The sequence below is a fragment of the Capsicum annuum genome, unplaced genomic scaffold (assembly GCF_002878395.1).
Source record: "Capsicum annuum cultivar UCD-10X-F1 unplaced genomic scaffold, UCD10Xv1.1 ctg75115, whole genome shotgun sequence".
NCBI classification, from domain to species: Eukaryota; Viridiplantae; Streptophyta; class Magnoliopsida; order Solanales; family Solanaceae; genus Capsicum; species Capsicum annuum.
The window spans coordinates 12111-20972 of NW_025885285.1; the positions used below are offsets into that span (position 1 = coordinate 12111).

Consider the following 8862-nt stretch of genomic DNA (forward strand, 5'->3'; position numbering starts at 1 on the left):
CACCCAGATCATTGTGTACGAGGAGTTATGATTGTTTGAAGTTGACCAAAAAATTCACTTTTGAAAAGCTGAAGTAGATCGACCATAACTTTTTGCTCCAATAGACAAATTGGATGAAACCAATTTCATTGGAAAGAGGACTCGTAGATCTTTCCGTTGATATATAGTAGATCACCCAGATCATTATGTACAAGGAGTTATGATCGTTTAAAGTCATAGAAAAAATACGCCAGGCCTCTGTACTTTTCCCTGCACATTTTACTATTCACTACTATTCATGGTTCGATCGGAATGTTCATAACTCGTCGCTCGGATGTCCGTTTTGGATGATCCACATATCATTAGAAATTTATTCGATACTCTACGCAATGGTGGGTCATAATCTAAGATATTACGCATGAAAAAATTATAATTCATTCTAGAAGATAGAACCCAACACATTTACACACAAAATGTCAACGAAAAATTTCCCAGGGTATTACACATAATGTCTAAGAATACTTGACTTAAAAGTCTGGACAACTAATTCTTGAAATCTAAATTACAACTAGCAGTCTGACAAGCCTCTACTACTGGCAACTATAGAGCCGCTGGGTCAGACCCTCAGCTGACTCGAACTGACTGAAAATAACTGAACAATCTGCTTTAATAAACTGAAAATCTGAATAACTAGGTCCCTAAACTATGATGACTCACCAACTATCAAAATGTAGATGGAGATGCTTGAAATCACTCATGCTGCTGAAACTGAGCACCTGAACCTACATTATTAAACAATGTAGCACATAAACATATATATGGATCAGTACTTTTGGTATTTACTGAGCACGTGGGAATGAATGCATAGATGAAACAATATTTCAATGTTTATAAAAATTCATGAAAAGAATGCATGCTAAGTGTAATGACTCACATTGGCTTGAATAACTGAAAGCTAAAATCACAAATCATGAAAAATAAAGCATATTGTGTAAATCTTTAGTCATCACATTTAGTTCGAAAAGATGTACTTGCATACTATCTTTAACTCATACAAGCTAAGTGTAGAAAGGAATCACTTTTATATTCATTAACTGAAAACAGAAATCACATGACTAATATCTAATCTAAAGTAATATCTGAATGAAAACTATGAGCCTTTACACTTAGTTTCTAAAAGCTTTTCTTTCATTTTTTTCTGTAATGACTTAGGAAATTCTTTTAAAAGCTTCTCTGTAGTGACTTAAGTTTTAATATTTAGGCTATAGGGAGGTTTTTTAACCGACATACACTATGTAATCTGTCATAGTGTCCAACGTGTAGTTCCTCTAAGAAGAAAACCTCATGTTAGGGAGAGGAGTCATACTCTTGCCAAGGAGTATAACCTGAGCTGAGTGATCACAATCTGTATCTGCATCCATGTCAATAGGAATAATCTGATAATCTAAACCTACATTGGCTCGTAGTTCTAGGGCATGTGAACTAGAAAACATACCCAACTCGGTGCAAAATACTACTCCCTTAAATCTGCATACTCATTTTGTAAGAAATCCACTTTAAAACTAGCATAAGGGTTTACACTGAAACCAGTCATGTATCTATTTACTTTAAACTATAATAAAAAATGTTAAGTTGATTCCATATCTTAGCTGAGGATTTAAAGATCAAATCTTGCTTAAACATCATCTTTCTTGAAATATCAAGAATTAAACTCGGGGATTCAAACCATTCTTGAGACTCATGTTAAATTATAAAATTCATACTCAATAATAGAGATCTCGAAATTCTTTAACAATTCAAGCCAAGATAATGAAATTTAATTCTCAATCTGTAAAATCAAGTCACGTATAAAGATATAGAAGTAGACATCCAATTCAACATTTAAATCACTTGTAACATCATTATCTTCAAATAATGATAATTGGGTATGAACCCTAAACTGCGAAACATATAAATTCATGTAAATTCATCTTTAAAAGCTAGTTTTGGGCACAAGGATGAAAAGAGTATCCTTGTTCATAACCCCACATACCTTAATTGATTAAATTAATGAATACAATTGACTTTGAATTCCTATTTGTGTTCTTAAAGATTGTTTCTTGAAGATCATGAACCGAGAACCTCAAATTCTTGGTTATCTTGGAAAAGGAACGGTGAATTATGGATTTCTTGAAGTTTAAAATTGAAGCTCTAGGGTTTTCTTTTAGAGTAATTTGGTGAAAAACAAGTATAATATGCTTAGAATCGGTTTAATCTTCTATTTTTCATGACTTGGGCGCTTGGAAAAAGACTAAACTGCCCTTAGGAATTTAAAACTCAAAATTAGAATGTTGTTTAAGCCTTCACCGCGATGCGGTAAGTAGGTTGTCGTGATACCCACCGTGACGCGGTAGAATCGCAGTGACTCACAGGATTCGGACCACTGCTGATTTGGGAATCACCGCGACATGGTGAGTGGGTCATCGCGATGTCCACCATGATGCGGTAAAATCTCAGCGACCCTCTAGAAACTGACAATTACCTTTTTACACTCCACCGCGATCTGGTAGAACTCTTGACGCCATACTCACCACGATGCGATGGAATCATGGTGAGCTGCTAGAATTCCAACCAAAACATCATCTAATCCTAGTATGAAAAATCCGAAACTTACCCGAGACATGATACTTACGCCCCTGAATATAAATCAACTAAAAAATCATCGTCTCAGGGCCAAGAAGGTCAACTTAAAAATCCTCAAATTTTAAATGGAGTAAAAAATGACTAAACCCCCTCAACACTTAGCTTTATTTTCAGGTTCTAAGTGTTGTAGGCACATACTAGGGGCTGAACTAAACTAGGAACGTACGGGGTATTACAGTCTAACAACTTCTTCCTTTATGATCAATTATTTGAAGATATCACCAAATCTTTCCCTACTCTAATTAGTAAGAGCTATTTTTGTGTTCATATTTTTTGGCTTAAAAATAAAGATATCTGATTCCTCTTGTAATGTCCAACTGCTTCTCACCACATCTTTAAAATTTGCCAGTTCCACCCAAAATTTCAAACAATTGAATGATTTTTTGAAATGCATAAACTCTCCACCACAAGAAAGTAACATTGGAGCATGATTTGATCCTGTTCTTACCAAATATTCTATTTCCACATGCCCTGTTATGCCAAGAAAAGACTAATTCATCACTATTCTATCCTATTTCTTAAAAATATATTCACTATCTGCCCTTCCATTCCACCACATGAATAGACTTTCTTTGAAGTTAATATCCATCAGATCACAAGAATTATTACAAAAGACAAAATCTTTTACTCCCCTATGTGTAACTGGAAACCTTCCAATCTTCTCTTCATCATGCATAATTACATTAAAGTCACCGCCCACCATCTAAGGAAAGTTCATGTTGTGAGATATTGAGTAGATGTCTTCCCATAAACTGAGTTTTTCATGTTCATCACATTTGGCATATACAATCATAACAACCATTGTCCACCCCACCTCCTGGCAGTTCAACTATAATGTCAATTGCTTCTCAGTATCTAAAAGCACCCCCATATAGATATGATCTTGGATTAAAATCCATATTTTACCATTTACATCGTAATGAGCATAATGCATACCCAACGTTCTCTTATACTTGTGTATTTCCCTTTTTCCTTGAAAGGATCCCATCAAAGCAATAATAGCAAACTTATGATATTTGTGCAACATTTGAATCCTGTGGAATGAATTTTGGGTCCTCACCGACCTCACATTTCAAAACAATATTTTAAATTTATTTAGCAGAGCTTTTACCAGACCTCTTGGGATTAATCCTAGTAGGCTAATTCTCCCCCTTATTCTTGTCCTTGTTTGCCTTTGCAATAGATTGGATGGATATATCTGCACCTTGTTGTACCTTTTTTCCACCTTTTTTTATTATCATGTTCTTACTTATCTTCAATTTTAGCTGTGAATACTGTATTACCGCTATAATCTACTGAATATTATACCTACTATGAAATAATATCATGTATTATTATACTTGATGTGAAATAATATCATGTATTATCTTCACTAGACTTGATTTTGTGCAAATTGCTAAGGCTTGCTGTTCTTCCCCCATTCTACCATGTCCTTGATGCGAAGATATTTCTGAAGGGTAATGATCTATTTGTTGTTTTCTTTCATGTCCTTCCTCTTCATCTTCATCCTTCATCATTGACTTGTCTACTTAGAGTATTTCATGATATTTAGCATTTGCCGATGCTTTTATCTTTTGTTGTCTTTGATTATTCCCAATCTGACATAATTCCTTACTAAAATTTGTAGGCAAATCATTCCCCTGCTTCTCTTGATTTCCCTTACTTATTTCTGGTTGTTTTTTTATGGTAAGGACATCATTAAGACTGTTATTTGTGGCTTCTTTATCTACTGAATGGGCTATAATAACTGGTAGCTGATCTACCATGTCTCTTGAAGTTATTTTTTTTGATTGGTCTTTTAGATTAACCTCTATGACTTTGCCTTTATCTTCTTTGTTTTTACCATTATTTAACTAATTTTCTTGCTCCCCTTCTCCTTTAGCATTATTTTTGGTGATGTGAGGCTTCAAATATCCTTTGTTAGGTATCTACTTCACTCCTGATACATCATCTTCATGGGCTATAATTAATGCTTGAAGAATATTTTTAGAAATGACTCCCTTACCAATGGCATGACAATCTGTTGACTGAAATGTATTCTCTTTTACTGCACATAGTTTTTTTTCATCTTGATTTCTAGGGCTTAAATTTTTGCTTCTTTAATTGCTTCACTTAAAAATTTTCCAGTTTCCTTCTCTAATTTAAGTCTTCTATTTGTGGTATTCTATCTTTTTTCAAAGTTTCTCCATTTTGTGATTTCCCTTTGATTATTGGTTCCTGCAACTTCCTCTTTGTCACCATCATTGTCAGCATTGTCCTTAATTTCAAATCTTTCCTTGAGCTCTAGATGCAGAACACGAAAATTATCCTCTACATGACCTTGAAGACTACACCTCTTGCAATACTTTGGAGTCATATATTAATCCACCTTGCTAATCTCAATTCTAAATTACTTAGTCTTTTCATTCCGCTCCTTAATCTCCACTTGTCGTAGAAGCTCATCAGCCAAATCCACTTGCACCTTTACCCTGACACAACTTGGTCTCATTTTACTTATTGTAGCAATATCAAGATTAATAGGATATCCAACTGCTAAAGCAATAGTTAATAGAGACTCATTACAAAAAAAATTGGCAGAAGATAAGGAAAATATATCCATGCCATGGCATTCGTTGTCTCCTCATCCTGTTTGAATTTTGAATTATATATGAATAGCTTCATTTGATAATTCAGTCCATCCTTAGCAATAATATAATACACAATCTTCACCATCATGTTGACAAAATCCTCCATAAAGTTAAACCTTATCAACACACACCTTTTCCTTAATAATCTCATTTTGTAATCTCCTTGTACTCCACTTTGTTTAGGAATATGACAACATAGTTCTTCTAATCCAGGCCACCCATAGGAAAACTTACCTACTATAGCCAATTGCGAATCCTCCAAAACATCCATCTTTGAGACTTCCTCCTCCGTTCATGTTGTTGCTATCCATTTTTTAAAAGTCAAAAACGTTCCATAACTTTGTGGCCAAAAAGAAATGAAGGAGTCTATTTGATTTACTTTGAAAAAGTAGTTTAGCGTCGCCTCAAGAAAACATTTAAAAAGGGTAATTTTGAAAGAAAATCTTTTAAGAATAACCAGAGTCTAGGTAAGGATTCAAATAAATTCGAAAGAAGGTGTTATACACTTTCAAAAATCCACAAAGTGTAATTTCTGACGAACAAAACTTATTTGGCTGATAAATTGTCTTAAATTACTTTAAAAATTCTTATTTAAAGATATTAAATTTATTTAAAAAATATTATTTCAAATAAACAATTTTTATTTGACACTAGTTCATTTAATTTATTCTAAGTAATAAAATAAACTAAACACCAAAGTTTTCAAAATAATATATCTTTAAAAATATTATGTGACTTAAGACTAAATAATTAACCCAACTTCTAAAACGTGGATTTAAATTGTTAATAACTATAAAAAGAATTTCAAGTTATTTCATAAGCTTAAATTTGCGTAAATAGAGAAATAAACAAAAATATTAAATAATTAAAATAAAATGAATAATTTTTACGTAAATTTGCTCCTCAAGGATTCATATAAATTAACTAAATTAAATTATAAACAAATAATCAAATTAAATACAAGCAAAGATGCGATTTGGGCCCCTTTCTAGCCCATTTTCAAATTTGTTCAGCTTTAGAGCCTATTTAAATGAGCCCTTTTTCAGCTGTGTATACCAGCTGTATATCAACAACCTTCTCTGTGTTTTACAATATATTTGATGCATACTGGATGTATACCTTAATATCAGTATCTTCAGGTTTCTAGATCAATTTTTCATCTCTGCAACAAGTATATCAGCATTTATCCCGTATATCTTCTATATATAAGCCTTGTTTCTTGACATATTAGTCCATTTTGGACATTGATTGGGGCTTGACTCGGTGGAGTGGGACTTGGTCCCATAGATTGTGCACGTATGGGGAGTCCAAATGGACTCAACCAAGGGAGTTCATGCACAGAAAGTGAGATAAGGATGAGCATCATGAAGAACCTTTAATCAATAATTGTATAATCAAACAAATTAAAGCATTTAACCAAAGTGCTTAATGCTCAAATACGTAAAACATGGTAGTCTGAATATAAAACAAAAGACATGTAATTGTCACATAGTCTCTTACGTTAACATCGAGCAATTCCATTGATTCAAGCACGTCATTCAAACATTTAGACAATGTACAAAATTTTCAAGGAAAGTTTAATCAATTTATTGACACCAAACTATATGCAAACCAAAATGTATTCACAATGTAAAGGTTGAAACTTTTGACTTCAATAGTCAAGGCCTCATATGGAATGATGATTTACACTTAATTATAGAGCAATTTTAATTAAGGACTACTTGGAGCTGATCACCACAAAATGAAATAACTTACTCAACAAGAATTAATCACGTTTGACACGAGAACATGCCACAAAGATTAGGCTAAGTGTAACATAAAAATACAGCTGTAGTACATCAAAGAATAATCCACCAATGAGTTAAAATAAACATGGAATCAAACCGAATGTGGAAGAGGAAAATGAGACTCACATTTTCTATGCATAACATAGTGTTGTGAACATTGAGAGAAATTTAAAAAGAAAGAATCTAACTATGGTTATCTATGATCTTAGAGAGACTGATTCTGAAAATGGGTTTGACACATGATTGTAAGAACATCCAATATTCGAGCAGAAAAACCAAACACCAACCAAATTAAAAAATCTACAAAGTATACTGACTTTTCAACATCGAGGAAACTAGGACAACTTTCATCCCCTTGTCAAGAGTTTTAGAAAAACCCAAAAGCAGTAAAACATCACAACCAATATACCATTAAAGAGATGGAACTTGAAACTTATGAGCCGATTCAATTACTACAGGATAATGAAGAAACCACATAATTTTTGTCACATAGAACTTATGGCCTTCCAAGCCTTCTAGAATAAATAGTCCCACCATAATTACGATTACGATTATAGAAATACTAATAAGAAGAAGAAGACGAATAGGAACAACCAACTACAAAAAATTAAGAAAAAGAAAGATGTGTTCACCTTCTTTGGGGCAGCTCTCCCGGACGACGAATTGACGATGACTTCAGCACTTTTCTAGACTTGAAAATAGTAACAAAAATGGCACTTGAGCCATAATTCTCACAACTCTAAGGATGGGGACTGAAGTCCAAAATCCTAGACAAATGCCCTTTTTCGTTTTGGAAAAACCCTATCAACAGTGAGAGGGAAGGGTTTATATAGAATCCCAATCCCAATTCTTCACTGATTTGGAGATGTAGGATAGAGGAATTTTGGATAATTTGGGAATTTCAAATTGAGGATAAGGTTTATTAAACAAGATTCATACTATTTCGTACCAATTCGAATCTCCAGTTTTTCAAAATTTAAAGGATCATTGGCTGAGTTGAACGCGCGAGTTTGAGTCACTCGATTTTGGTCATTGATGTTGGATCAAAGTTGGGTTTGCGTGCGGGTCAATGGGCTGATTTGTTGATGTTATTACAAATACGCAGCTGCTGATGTTATCATTTTTTTGTCTACTGTTTCGGTTAAAATTGTTATTGTTCTTCGGTGAATTGGGTAAAGGAAAAATAGAGGTTGAGGGATTGGGCCGAGTATGGACGTTTGGGCTGCTGGAGGATTTTGTTGGAATGGGTAGCTGGGCTGGACTTTGGAAATTGGGGTCTAGCTTAATTAAAATAGGGAATGGGTAGAAATTAGTCTAGTTTGTTAATAAATGGTCCTAAGTTATGATTTCAGTCAGTATTATTAAAATTTAAATCATACTGAAAATCAATTGGTCAATTGCATTGCAATTATGGTCAAATTGATTTCAATTATGATCAAATTCAATAAATTAATTGAAATTAAAAGAAAATTCGATACGAACTATCAATCATTTTGATCCGGAGCTTCTTGGTTTATAAAAAATCCAATAAATATTCTTCTCAAATAAATTATTTGTCAAAATAAATTATATTTAGACCAAAGTTTTACCCATTAACTAATTTTTGAGGTATTTCTTGATTAAAAATTGATTTTTGATAAAATAATCATTTAAGAAATCAAAATTATATGATCTCGTATACGTGAATATGGAAATATATAATTTGTTACTTATATAACAAATTTTATTCAATGAATTTTTTAGAAAGAATTTATCTGATAAAATAAATATTTTAATTTTATTTATAA

At 32.9% G+C, this 8862-nt stretch overlaps 1 long non-coding RNA gene across 1 annotated transcript; it reads right to left on the minus strand.

Moving 5' to 3' along the window:
- Nucleotides 1-505: 505 nt before the first annotated feature.
- LOC124894544 lies at nucleotides 506-8197 on the minus strand. The gene is made up of 2 exons (XR_007051236.1): nucleotides 7708-8197; nucleotides 506-761 (listed from the first exon to the last, which is right to left on the minus strand). It is a non-coding gene; the product is annotated as an uncharacterized LOC124894544 (long non-coding RNA).
- Nucleotides 8198-8862: the final 665 nt, after the last annotated feature.